General features: G+C 42.5%; 1 protein-coding gene across 7 annotated transcripts in view; it reads left to right on the top strand.

Moving 5' to 3' along the window:
• The window catches only part of LOC126297677 (uncharacterized), a 216,141-nt gene that overhangs the window by 94,698 nt on the left and 107,173 nt on the right, over positions 1-14,270 (top strand). The window lies entirely within an intron of this gene.

Here is a 14,270-nt window from a genome sequence, read left to right as displayed (position 1 = left end):
ACTTCATAATTTAAATACTTTATGGTATAACGGATATTTGTAATTGGTACCCCATACGTAACCTCACCATGTCGGACGAACTGTGAAGATAAGCACTTCTTCCAATCTCAAAATTAAGGCGGGCTACCTCGTGGTAGAGCGCCGTTATGTAAACACGTGTTAGATCACGAGAATGGTGGTTCCAATGGCTCTGAGCACTATGAGACCTAAGATCTGAGGTCATCAGTCCCCTAGAGCGTAGAACTACTTAAACCTAACTAACCTAAGGACATCACACACATCCATGCCCGAGGCAGGATTCGAACCTGCGATCGTAGCGGTCGCGCGGTTCCAGACTGAAGCACCTAGAACCGCTCGGCCACACCGGCCGGCTCACGAGAATGAAATGAGATAGATTATATGGGAAGAGAGACTCACTTGCGAATGGAACCGGACAAAAAATAGCTAATATAGGTATAAAGTACGCTCTAGCAAGATATATACAGTAATTTGTGGAGTATGTAAGAAGGAGACATCGCTTGCGAAGACGAATGATTCCTGAATGCCAACAGCGTAACTTTACTCTGTAAATGTCCCCTGGGAGACGAATCTGACTGAACAGTCATCTCCAGTTAGCTTCCTTCATCTTGATACTGGAGCTATGAACAAAGTAAAGTCCCTCTAGGTCTGAGCCAACTCCCGCTTCACCTTAAGTTTGTACATTCCTCCAAACTTCTACCTATTATTAGTTCACATGGGCGGCAGATCTTCCAAAGCAAAAAACTACAACATATTCAACTGACTGTTAAAACAAAAAAGTTAACGTTTAATTGCCCTTAATCATAAGATTCGGTGCACACGCTGGGGCCGGACAAGAACGAGAAGGAAAGTATGCCGTACCTTGCTTGGAGAACCATCCCAGATTTCGTCACAAGTGGTTCAAGGAAGCTGTACAACACTGTATTACAAATGGCCAGAGGGTTACTTGGGCGCTGCTGCACTTGAATATGTCTAATACCTTAACCACTGCGTCATCTCGCTCGGTTGTGCTAAATAAATGAGGAATTAAATCTTATGCAGCTAGAAAGGAGAGCAACTTAGTAGTTCTTACTCTGCTTCAGAGAAACATTAACATTAGGATGGGCATATATCTAAAGGGATTACAATGACGATAAAGACAGATGAAATATCAAGAACGGTGTGAGGTCGAAACATGTCTCACATAATCTTACAAAACTTTTCTAATCGGTTTTGGTATTCGCTAGCAGCTTCGTACACGACCTGAGGGCCACCGAATGTGGACTGCTGCCAGCGCCACCTTGCGACGACTGCAAGTCAAATGCACTGCATGGTCATACCCCGAGGTTATTTAAATCCGCAAACCGCCCACCAGAGCTTATTTTCACCATGTATCAGAATTATCCGTAATTTATGAGCATGAGTGTAAAAATAAATTTCCCCATATACTGTACAAGATGGTAAATGCAGCGATTTGAAGTACTGAATTAGATACTTGATCTTAAAACATGTGATAAATAGATAAATACACAAATCTTAGCAGGCTCACTGTGGAGCCTTGTAAAGCATTCGAAACTCACATCCAACTCCAGTGACGCTCATATTCGAAAGAAAAGCTATCTACATCGTAAAGCGACCTTCGCAATGGCGTGATACTCAGTAGACGGACAGAACGAAATCATAATATAAAGTCCAGTAGCTATAACATACGTCATTTGCTGTAGAGAAATGTACAATTCAATTATGTGATTAACTTGATATGTCACTGCATACAGTGCGACAACACGCAGCGATAAGAGTGGATATTGAACGTACACTAATATGTTGTTTCCGTGAAGAATACTCTGTTACAACTTTAGCAACGCTCAGGTTGTCTCCAATTTAATGCTCACTTATGCTGCCTTTCCTTCTGGTCCTAGAATTATTCCAGGTTGGCAAGTAAGGAGATGTTTTAGATCTTGTTACTGTTTCAGCGCCTCTAAGGTACTCGAGAGACCCACATACTCAGTATGAATGTTGAGGGTCGGCGTGTGTTGCTGGGTTCGGAATTATGAAACTTATTTAAAAGGAGAGGTACAATCGTTGAAAAATTTCCTGGTCAGTCACCCTCTAGTTAGAACTATAGTGGGCCATAAATCCTACGACATGATATCTCGCCCATTGGCAACACTCATCCTAGTTACGTGAGACTGCACAAATGGGCCTTTGATCCATGCAATGCGTGAACCGTCCCCATACATGGATTCGATTGTCAGCCCTATTCAGATAAAACTTGGACTATCACTTACAGTAAAATGAATCTATCACTTATTGAAATGTCAAAGGGAGGCAATGTAAGAGGCACCGTAGTAGGTAGGTGTTCAAGATTAGTGTAAATCTACGCAGAAATGTCTACCGATGACAGAGTATATCGTTGGTAAAGTGAGAATAACTACCTCGTACTGTTACACGATTGAGGAGCGACGAAAGGATTGTCTGGTTGTGATTCACTTGACGGTGCGGTAGCGTTCTCGCTTCCCACGCCCGGGTTCCCGGGTTAGATTCCCGGCGGGTCAGGGATTTTCTCTGCCTCGTGATGGCTGGGTGTTGTGTGATGTCCTTAGGTTAGTTAGGTTTAAGTAGTTCTAAGTTCTAGGGGACTGATGACCATGGATGTTAAGTCCCATAGTGCTCAGAGCCATTTTTTTTTTTTTTTTTTTTTTTTTGATTAGCTTGGCTCTTCTAGTTTTTCCCTGACGTTCACATGCCGCGACTCGTTGCCACTTCTTTCAAAGTGTCAGAACAGAATACATAGACTCGTCCAAGTGACATCGTGTTGACCAAAATAAACAGCCTGCCATCCACGGTTGGATGATTCAGTTTCAAGCTCCTTGTTCTACGTTGAAAAGCTGTTGCAATAATGCAACACGATTTAAAGACTCTATTGCAGTCGTCACGGATGCTTGTGTAGGCCTTGACACACACTGTACGACAGTATTTCTAAGGAGTAGCGTCTCACTAGACATTCTTATCGAGTGGTTGCTGAAAAGTCAAGTTAAGCAAAATCATCATGGCTCTCCAAAAATGTAATCCGTCTTCTTTGAAAAACATTTGCTGTGCATTTACGATGGATGCCGTTTCGTGTAACAATTTTGGTATTTTTATTAACTGGTAATGTTCTAGTCACTCTTGACCATCATTCACTATTTTTACATGAGCCTCTTCAAACAGGATTTCGTAAACCGCTTTCCCAGTACCGCTTCTATTTGTCATGTAAACACACCAAAATCGATTCTATAAATCCGGTGGAAGCTGCCGGTTTTCCACTTCCACAATCGATTTTCGCTCGCATGTAAACGCACAAGCGTTTCTGAAACGTGTTACAGTTGTTCAGGTCACGTCTTGGTTTTTTTTAATGGTTAATACAGACGGAGTGACTGTTTTGTATAGTGAAGACGAAGTAGATTTATTGAACTGAGCATGAAGCTGTCTACCTCTATTATTTACTTGAATAAAAATAGCGACTGCGCTGACTAAATCAGAAAGCTGACTAGCTCTTCCTCAGACCCGATATTTAACTGGGCTAGAAAATCCGCTTCAGGCCTTAACATGTAAACACGAGAGAGAAAAACGGTTTTCGAAATTTGGCGTTCGTCTTCCGGAAAATGTGTCGCATGTAAACGTAGTGGTTGCGTAGTGAAGCCGCAAGACCAGCTAGCTGAGCGCTGCAACCAGGAGTGGGAGGATCTGCGGCAGCGGCCAGCTGCGCGTCGGCTCTTTGTTACGTGCCGAGGTATCCACACCGAAGGTTCCGCGGGAAAGACCTTGACAGCGATCATGGCGTACGCACTGCTGGGCTGGCTGGACTTGGCAGCTTCAGTTCCGCCATGATGTACGTCTCCTCCTCCCCCTCCCCGCCACCCACTCACTTTCTGTTTGAAGAGTTGCTTCATGCAGTATTTAGAATTGTCATTTCACTCAATCTGCTGCCTTTTAAGGTTCATGGCTACTCTACTTCTCACATATCACCACTAACTTTCTGCCAAAGGAAGGAAAAGGCGCTGTGGCTACACCACAACCTTCTCTATCATTTGTACATAACTGATTGACCAATTTATTCAGTATAACAGATGTTTCAATACAGGAATTACAACTATTAACATATAAAACTGAATGAAGAGCCCAATAGTCCGCCGTGGCTGTATTTAGAGACTCACACAATCAGTTTCACAACTTTTAAGTTGCATCTTCTGGTGTATATAGACTGAAAAGTCGAGGCAAGTGGTACACCTGCGTAATATCGTGTAGGGCCCCCGCAAGCACGCAGAAGTGCCACAACACGACGTAGCATGGACACTGGTAATGTCTGAAGTAATTCTGATGGGAACTGACACCATGAATTCTGCACGGCTGTCCATAAATCCGTAAGACTAGGACGGGGTGGAGATCTCTTCTCAACATCACGTTGCAAAGCATTCCAGATATGCTCAATAATGTTCATGTCTGGGAAGTTTGGTGGCCAGCGGAAGTGTTTAAACTCAGAAGAGTGTGCGTGGAGCCACTCTGTAGCAATTCTGGACGTGTGGAGTGTCGCATTATCCTGCTGGAATTGCCCAACTCCGTCGGAACGCACAATGAACATAAATAGATGGAAGTATTCAGACAGGATGCTTACGTACGTGTCATATGTCAGTCGTATCTAGACGTATCAGGGGTCCCATATCATTCCATCTGCCCCTACACATTACAGAGCCTCCACCAGCTTGAACAGCTCCCTGGTGACATGCTGACATGCAGGGTCCATGGATTCATGAGATTGTCTCCATACCCTTACCCGTCTATCCACTCGATACAATGTGAAACGAGACTCGTCCGACCATGAAACATGTTTCCAGTAATCAACAGTCCAGTGTCGGCGTTGACGGGCCCAGGCGAGGCGTAAAGTTTTGTGTCGTGCTGTCATCAAGGGCGCACGAGTAGGTCTTCGGCTTGGAAAGCCCATATCAATCATGTTTCATTGAATGCTTCGCACGCTGACACATATTGATGGCCTAGCAGTGAAATCTGTAGCAATTTGCGGAAGGGTTGCACTTCCGTCACGTTGAACGGTTCTCTTCAGTCGTCGTTGGTTCCGTTCTTGCAGTATCTTTTTCCGGCCGCCGCAAGACTGGATGTTTTACCGGATTCCTGATATTCACGGTACACCCGTGAAATGGTCGTACGGGAAAATCCCCACTTCATCGCTAGCTCGGAGATGCCGTGTCCCATGGCTCGTGCGCCGGCTATAACACCACGTTCAAACCACTTAAATCTTGATAACGTGCCATTGTAGCAGCAGTAACCGGTCTAACAGCGCCAAACACTTCTTGTCTTATGTAGGCGTTGCCGACCGCAGCGCCACATTCCACCTGTTTACGTATCTCTATATTTGAATATGCTTGCCTAGACCAGTTTCTTTGGCACTTCAGTGTATATGTTATCTCATATGATACAGGGAGTTGTTACAGACTGCCGCAGAGTAACAGCGGACGTTGCTTGGCAAAGTTCTCAGCCTTCCCTAAATAGATAAAAACCATCAGCAATCACCAGTGCCCAGTCTGTGTTAAAATCACAAAGTGTCATTACTTTAACCATCAAAATATGTTCCTGTGGGCATATGTTTATCCAGGAAAATCGTCTTTTACTTGACATAGGCCCACAGGAACATATTTTAATCGATAAAGTGATGACAGTTAGTAATTTTAACACAGACTGGACGTTCATCACTGATGGCTGTTTCCGTCGATTGAGGAGGACTGAGAACTTGTCGAAGCCACGCCAATTGTTACTCTGCGGCATCTTGCAACAACACTCTATGCCATATGATGTAGCGTTTATATGCACCAGAAGATGCAACTTAAAAATGGCGAAACCGGTTGTACGAGTCTCTAATCGACTTTAGTAAGTACAGCTACAGCAGACTGTCGGGCTTTTCATTCAGTTTTATATTTTCATAGTTTTAACACCTCTATGTAAACACCTGTTATACTGTATAGATTTGTCAATCAATAATGTATGACTACTTTACCTAGCTGTGGCTGCCTTAGTTTTAAGGTTACCTGTCTATCATTTGTAGAAATAAAAACGGCCAAAAAGATTGGTCCAAATGAACGCGAACTATGAAAAAGTTTACGAACAGAACGAGCTTAAAGCGTGCGCACACACGGCGCACCATTATGCACAGCAACGTCCATTTTGGGAAGGTCAGCGTTACGCCAAGTTTTAAAAGTGAAGAGCCGTCAAACCAAGCGAAAACGTGAGAGTAAGTGCTAGGTCGTTTGGTCGGTGTCCAAGGACACATCAAGATGTGAGTTCGAAAACGCCTGTATGGTTGTTCTCGAGGAAACAGATTTGTCATCCACTGACTAACACGGCTTGCACAGAGCGATGCGTAGGTAGGTTAGTGGATGAAAGAGAATCGTCCGCAGTGACGAGTAGCACTGAACAACGCAGTGAGACAACGCCACAGGAACAGTGTTGTATTGTCCACGTGGCTGTACGGACATTAACATAAGCTACAGCAGGTTTAGTAAACGGAAAAATTCAGAAACACCACAGTACTCTTTTTATCGCGAATGATATATTCATCATCATTCTGACATATTCTATTGCTGTTTATAATACCTTTCTCGTCTTCTCTTATCGTGCCGTAGTACTCCAACTCTTTATGTTAACGACTCGATTGTTTTCCTGTCGACCTTCTAGACCCTGCATTGTATTTCGTGTATCGTCCTTGTTAATCATTACACCTTTGTTCTCTTCACTTTTTCGGTATCTCCGTTCTATATTACTCATTATACCACTTTCGTACATTCACTTCATACTATTTCCAAAAACTTCGATTTCTGTCATCCATGGGCTACCAACAGCACTTCACTTACGTTCTTACTGGCTAACCTGATACTGGGACATAATGGCAAAGAAGGTCAAACCTCAAGGTTCCTGTATCATTTGCAACCAAGATTCCCACGCTCTGAGGCCGTTATAAATGAGACGTACATCACACTTTGATCCTTAAGTTGAACTACCAATTAGTCGGCAAATTCGTTGTGGGACTGAGAGTACAATAGTTGATGTAGACTTGAAAAATCTTTCAGCTTGCGCATTACTCCGATATCTTCATATTTCTGTCCCTAACAAAGATGAGCCATTACACTTCTTGGCGGGCCCTAACAATTAGAAATTAATCGAATAGATCACGTTCACCAAAGAGGACTTTACATTCACCTAGCCGGCCGCGGTGGTCTCGCGGTTCTAGGCGCGCCGTCCGGAACCGCGCGACAGCTACGGTCGCAAGTTCGAATCCTGCCTCGGGCATGGATGTGTGTGATGTCCTTAGGTTAGTTAGGTTTAAGTAGTTCTAAGTTCTAGGGGACTGATGACCACAGCTGTTAAGTCCCATAGTGCTCAGAGCCATTTGAACCATTTTGAACATTCACCTAAAAAGTTCTCTTGTTGACGATCGAATACACGAATCTCACGAACAGAAGTATTTTTGCGATTAGCTTGGAGTAATACTTTGTCTACGTAACTTGTTGCGTTTCCAGTATACAATTACCGCAATTTTATGGATGGAATACTACTAGCTGAAACACTTCTTTAGGCGAAAATTTTAGAACTGGAATGTTGTAGAACAACCAACGGAATTACATGTATTATTAGCTTTGCAAATTGCTAATAAAGTCATAGAAGCTAGAATTTTCCGTCGCATATAAGTTACTGTATATCACGACAGCGTAAAACAAAGATCGTAGTTTATTTCATAGCGGAATGTAGTGGTAAACTATAAATTCCTCGTCTCCGTAGCACAGATCGCTGGCTCACGCTAGATCGGTGGTACTAGACCCAAAGGTAGCCTCACAGGTGTGGTTCAAATGGCTCTGAGCACTATGGGACTTAACATCTATGGTCATCAGTCCCCTAGAACTTAGAACTACTTAAACCTAACTAACCTAAGGACATCACACACATCCATGCCCGAGGCAGGATTCGAACCTGCGACCGTAGCGGTCGCGAGGTTCCACACTGTAGCGCCTAGAATCATTCGGCCACTCAGGCCGGCTGTCTTTAGGTATGAGGAGATGTGAAAATCAGAGAGAGCCAAATGTGGTGATTATGAACGTTGTTCAAACTTCTTTCTTTTTTTTTTCAAATCAGTCAATTTTACCACTGTCAAAGCACCTTCTTAGGCAGATGCAGTGTCCTTATGAAAGATGATTATTTTTTTTAGTTTTCAATGTAGGACCCTTTTTGTGTATTTGTTCATGAAGTTTGCCCATAACATTTGCGTGGCATTTGCCACTTTTAATCAATAAAAGTCTTGCTGCTACATCTTAAGAAACACTGGCCACAGCTTTCGTAGCATATGATGATTGCTTCAGATTTACTCGTGTAGGTTTGTCGGCTTTTACCTACTGATTTCATCACTGCTAGCGCAAAATATTTGGCCCACATATCACCCACAGAAACAGATCGAAGCACAATATTTGTTGCAGTCTTTCTTAAAAGAGGCAAACCATTACTAATAAATGCGTATCCGCATTTTTTCAGTTAGAACTTTAAAAAATCCGACACCCACTTCATAGGCAAAAGTTACTGTGCCCTTTCTCCTGCCAGACACCTAAGTGTGAATTGCAGAGTAGTCATGTAGATGAATGACAAGCCTTAAATAGGGTATTGCCCAGCCCTGTGTCACGCATGCAGTCGATATTTCCGCCTGTGGTTGCAGTTGTGGAACGTTTTTCAATTGAAGTGCGGTGACTTTTGACATACGACGCCCATTTGTTACTTGCTGAAAACAAAAACTCTATCGACTTTGAATGAAAATCGTCTAAAACAAAGAATTTAATGATTGCACAATAATCGAGCTACAGATTCGAATGAAATACTGCAGTACTTTAAAAAACCAGATAAAGAAAACTACGATACAGATCAAGTAGAAACTTTACTTATGATAAGGCACAGCATAACAAAAACAAAATTTTACTGGCGTTAACTCTCATTTCAGTATCAGGCCAAGAACTTGTCTCCTTGAGCACATGATTAGCCAGCGACATGAGGACTTTGGCGATACACAGGTGGTGATCACCCGAGGGTGCAACAATATGCTGGGTTATATCCCAAGCCCGGCGCGTTCCTTGGCGATTGCGTTGGTGCCACCTAATTCGTAGGTTATGGGTTTTGAGTTCTACCTCAGGCATGATTGTGCGTTTTTAAAGTACTGCTGTTACTTTGCGTGGCCTATGTATAAACGAGAACCATTGACAGACATGCATTTACGTTGTAGTTTGAATATGGAGTGCAAAAAAAAAAAAAAAAAAAAAAAAAAAAAAAAAAAAAAAAAAAAAAAGTTTGGCAAACTTAAAAAAATATAAGAGATGAGCATATCTAAAAAAAATTTATGATCGAATAGCCTAAAGCCAGTTAAATAAAAACAAAACGACCAACACCTCTCCGCAGTTCTTCACATATTGTGTGCGTCTGTCATTCTTGGTGATAAATTCGTTGAAAGATGACATAAAGCTCTGCGGTCTCCACGGTGCTGTTCAGAATAAAAAGTCGTGTGTCTTTTAAACTTCTCCAGTCCTTGCTTCCCATACTAATACAGCACACTTCTAACGCTACTTCATTATTCATCAATCATCCACATGACACAGTACACAGTTGGCGTAACTCACTCTCGGAAGAAGAAAGAATCAACCTCAGTTTCTCAGTAAACATCAGGAATACTCTCGACTTTGAGCCACGAATTTCACATTCAAACTAATTACTATAGAATTCGTGTTGAAGTGCATAGTATCTCATGTGTATATCAAATCTCGAAAATTAAGCTATGCTATAAATCTAATTTCCCAAAAATATTGACTTCGAAAAACAGATTTTCTGCTCTCACACGTCCACACCAGACTGCAAAATCCAGGATACGTGGGTGTCGTTCTCTCTTACACAAACTTCCAAGCAAAAAGAAATAATCGCTTCTCTCAGGCTCAGAAGTTGCTCCTTAGAACTCGACGTAGTAAGCGAAACCTGTAATGCAAATGAGGCGAGCTGCCGCCCCGGCGTAAACACATGGCTGTTTACGAACGTAGAACCTAGCAGTGACGTAAGCGGCCAGCTATTCACACAGCCCATATCCAGCACAACGGCTCTCCTAATGTGAATGACATTGGCGATACATGTCTTTTCCCACCGGGCTGTGATTCACGGTTTGGCTCTACTTGTCTGGGTGGTGTGCAGATAAGGATGCGGTGACTGGTTTTCTCTTCGACAATGGATGCATCCGTACTTCGATAACAGAAATAATCTTCACGCGCAACAACAGAAAGTGACTGACTTTTAGGGGATGGGCAAAAATAAGGAAACACCTAAAAACGCAACACATTACCATGTCTAAGAAGATGTAGGAAAACAGTTGGCATTGAAAACACCTTCGTGTCGTCTCGGGATTGTTAAATACAGGTCCTGTACGGTGTTAAACAGAATCTTATACCATTCTTCCTGCAAGACAGTGGCAATTTCAGGTAACGATAATAGAGATGGATAGTGATAACGCACCCTTCTCTCAAAAGAGTACCACAAACGCTTAATAATATTGAGGTCTGGTGACTTTAGGGGCCAGGGGAGATGCGATAATTTATCTTCGTCCTCACAAAACCAGTCCTGGACGACGCTATTGTGTGAACATGTGCTCTCTCGTCACGGACACGGCATCACCATTGGGGAGCAAATACTGTACGATAGGATGGACATTTCCAGCCAAAACGCTCACATAAGCTTGGACAGTAATGCGACCTTGCCGAGTAACTATTGGACCCACGGAATTCCACTATATGGCTGCCAAAATCATCGCTGAACCTTCACCATGTTCCACTCTTGGGATATAAACTCGCTCAGGAGTGGAAAACCCTGCAATTCCTTGATTCTGGAGCTCTCTTCGTGTTCCTTTGGTGCTGACTGTATTCGCGAGTGCGACGTTCAGTTCTGCAGTGACTTCTGAACTGTCGTCATAATCCTCTTCAATGAAAGTCCGTCAGAGTAACTCAACACACATTTTAGTCCGGGTTATGACTTAGCGCATGATGTTTTTCTGCTTTCCGTGTATGCGGTATAAATCTTGGGTACGGTGACTCTTCAAATACCGAACACTTTGGATACATTGGCTACGAAATCACCCACCGTAAGAGCACCAACAATTATCTCACATTCAAATTCACTTAGCGCCGACATAATGCACTCACAACTACATAAAACGCTGTTCTGACCTCGACTAACAACTGAAACGAATCGAGGACATTGTACAGGTGCCGCTCGTGCTCACATAAAACAGCGCAACGTGACGGCTTGGTCAGCATCTGTATTTACATTCGAGCACACATCTCTCGCGGTGTTTCCATGTTTTTACCCAACTCCACTTCGGCGAAGAATACGTCATTGCTCATATTTGAGTTGATCCTATGACACAGTTGAAAGTATATCAGTGCGTCAGTAAGAGGATTAATTGCTCTGGAGCAGCACTCTATTTCTCTATACTGAAGTTCCCACTTCAGTTATTTCGGCAATATACAATCTCTCTCGCCTATTGTAAACAGTAAAAGAAAAAGAGAAAAGAATACTGAGCGCGTTGTTCATTAAATGTCAAAATGGTTCTAATGGCTCTGGGCACTATGGGATTTAACTTCTGAGTTCATCAGTCCCCTAGAACTTAGAACTACTTAAACCTAACTAACCTAAGGACTTCACACACATCCATGCCCGTGGCAGGATTCGAACCTGCGACCGTAGCAGTCGCGCGGTTCCAGACTGTAGAGCCTAGAACCGCTCGGCCACACCGGCCGGCATTAAAGGTCATTATAGACGGACAGCTAGTTGAGTTGGACAATAATTTAGGGTAACGACGGAGAAAAAAAGATTAGGCGAACGGGGATTTAAGTCCCACTGTTCTGTGATGAGCGTATAGTTTCTACACAGTCTCGCTCGATAGGTGAAAATCGCGCTAAGAATGGTGATTATTTTCATGTTCAACCAGACAACATTATCGAATGAAGTGACTTTCCCTTGATGGTACTTTGAGTACGAGGGCGTGCTGCAAAGTAATGCCTCCGAATCTTTTGTGTAGAAACTCTTAAGAACAAACTTTATTAACATTCTACAACTTCATTCTTCATGTCTATAAATTTACAGCCTTCTCACGCTAGAGGGCTACGAATTGTGGAGTGTAACATGGCGGTCTGTAAGCTAATTATGCTTGAGAAACTGAATGCTTTAATCGAACTTCGAATTCGAAGAGTTCGTCAACACATGGAGCATCCTCTCCGTCAACGTAACAAGGCCAGACCAAACATGAGCGCTGTGACACCTGCAGCAATACGACGCCTTGGGTTCACTGTCATCCGGTTCTCGTCTGTTTCAGACATTTTAAGAACACTTTCGAGGACTTCACTTTAATAGCGATGAATCTGTCCGAATAGAGGTGAGTTTGTGGCTCCGTCAACAAGTCAATCATTTTACTGTAACGGTATCAACAAATTGGTCTCTCGCTGGGAGAAATACACTTGTCGCCAGGGTGACCATGTTGAGAAACAAATTAGTGGATGGGAAGAATAAAGATGTAGAATGTTAACAATATTTTTGTTATTCAAAAAACCTTTGAGGGTTTTTACATAAAAATTCGGAGGCATTACTTTTCAGCATGCCGTCGTACGTTGTATTGTGTACACAGTAGACAGTTTCAACAGTTTACCTCCTGTAACGACAAATTTGTGGCAGGAGAAGGCCTTGGCAAATAAAATGAGCTGTATATTGACTGAAATCAATCTTAAATTTAATTAAAACAATTTATGAGCTAAATGAATATTATTTGTTACTTTAAATTGTACTGAAATAACTGACAGTGTGAAATGCCATTAGGGTCAGTAATTCAGACTACACTTGTTTCCGCTACAGGTATTCATCAGTTACAAAATCTCAATGACATGTAAGGGACAGTCAAACGAAAACGAGACAAATGGATACAAGTAAGTAAACTATTTATTATTTGAACTTTAATAGCCATAACTGTTAATACATTTATCCCATTGTGAGACAAAGCGATCAACAACTTCATGAAAAATGTTTGGGATTGGGTACCACGATTGAACTCAGGCCTCCATGTCTTCGTCCGAAGAAAATCGACGGTCACGAATGTCTTTCTTCTGGGCTCCAAATATATGGAAATCGAACGAGGAGAGATCAGGATTGTATGGAAGATGTGTAAGGGCTTCCCAGCGAACTTCCTGTAGCCTATTCGAAACAACCTTGGCAACATCCTCCTCACCCGCAAACACTTTTCCATTAAGGCACTGACTATCAAGTCTCACAAAGGGATAAATACATCAACAGTCACGGCGATTACATTTGAAATAATAAAGAGATTACTTACTTACTTACTTACTTTTTTCCATCTGTCTCGCGATCGCTTGACTGTTCCTTACATATGTCTGCCAGTCGTGTAAAAGCGATGTTCAATAAATCACTACCTGGTCCGTTAGAAACAAAAGTAGGGAATCTGGAAGTGAACGCCTCGTCGACATCGCCCTCATTGTAGTCGGAGTACCGATGACAGGTCAGGAAATCGACGGTGCCATTCTTGAAGAAACCATCCCAGAATTCGTCTGATGTGATTTCGAGAACCCACTGTAAATCTGAATCAGAATGACAGGGTTGGGATAACCAGAAGAAAACTGTTGAACGGACATGGCGCAGAAATGGCGGACATAATGTGCTAACAAGGAGACCAAATGGTAGTCAGATATTTTGTAATTTTTTATGTTTATGGTACGTGAAGTTCAGAACACAAATATCAGCCACCTGAAGCTCTACGATGCAACTTTAAAATATTCTCGAGAAAAATCGGCTTTGAAGTTTTCTAAGCCACTTCAGGACCCTAAGATAAGTTCAGTGTTTAGACATGCAACGTGGTTCTGTGCTAGAGTGCTTACTTGATACTTGAACTGTGTTCAGTTCCCTGCTTATGTGAATTTTTTAAACAAAGTTGTATATTCTACGAGCACTTCCATGAAGCGTAAAATAGACAAAGATGTAAAAAAAAAGAATCGCTGGCACTCTTTACTGGTAAGCGCTGGTTCGTTTCTCATTTTGGTCGATATTTTTTCGTTGATTTTCGTTCAGTACGGATACCAACGTAAATCATCATCTTCCTTTCAAGGATTAGACTGTTGCCAGTTCCGAACGCACAAACAAAGCCATTTCCATCTTTT

This window comes from Schistocerca gregaria, chromosome X, assembly GCF_023897955.1.
Source record: "Schistocerca gregaria isolate iqSchGreg1 chromosome X, iqSchGreg1.2, whole genome shotgun sequence".
NCBI lineage: Eukaryota > Metazoa > Arthropoda > Insecta > Orthoptera > Acrididae > Schistocerca > Schistocerca gregaria.
This window is presented reverse-complemented; position numbering and strand designations above follow the sequence as displayed.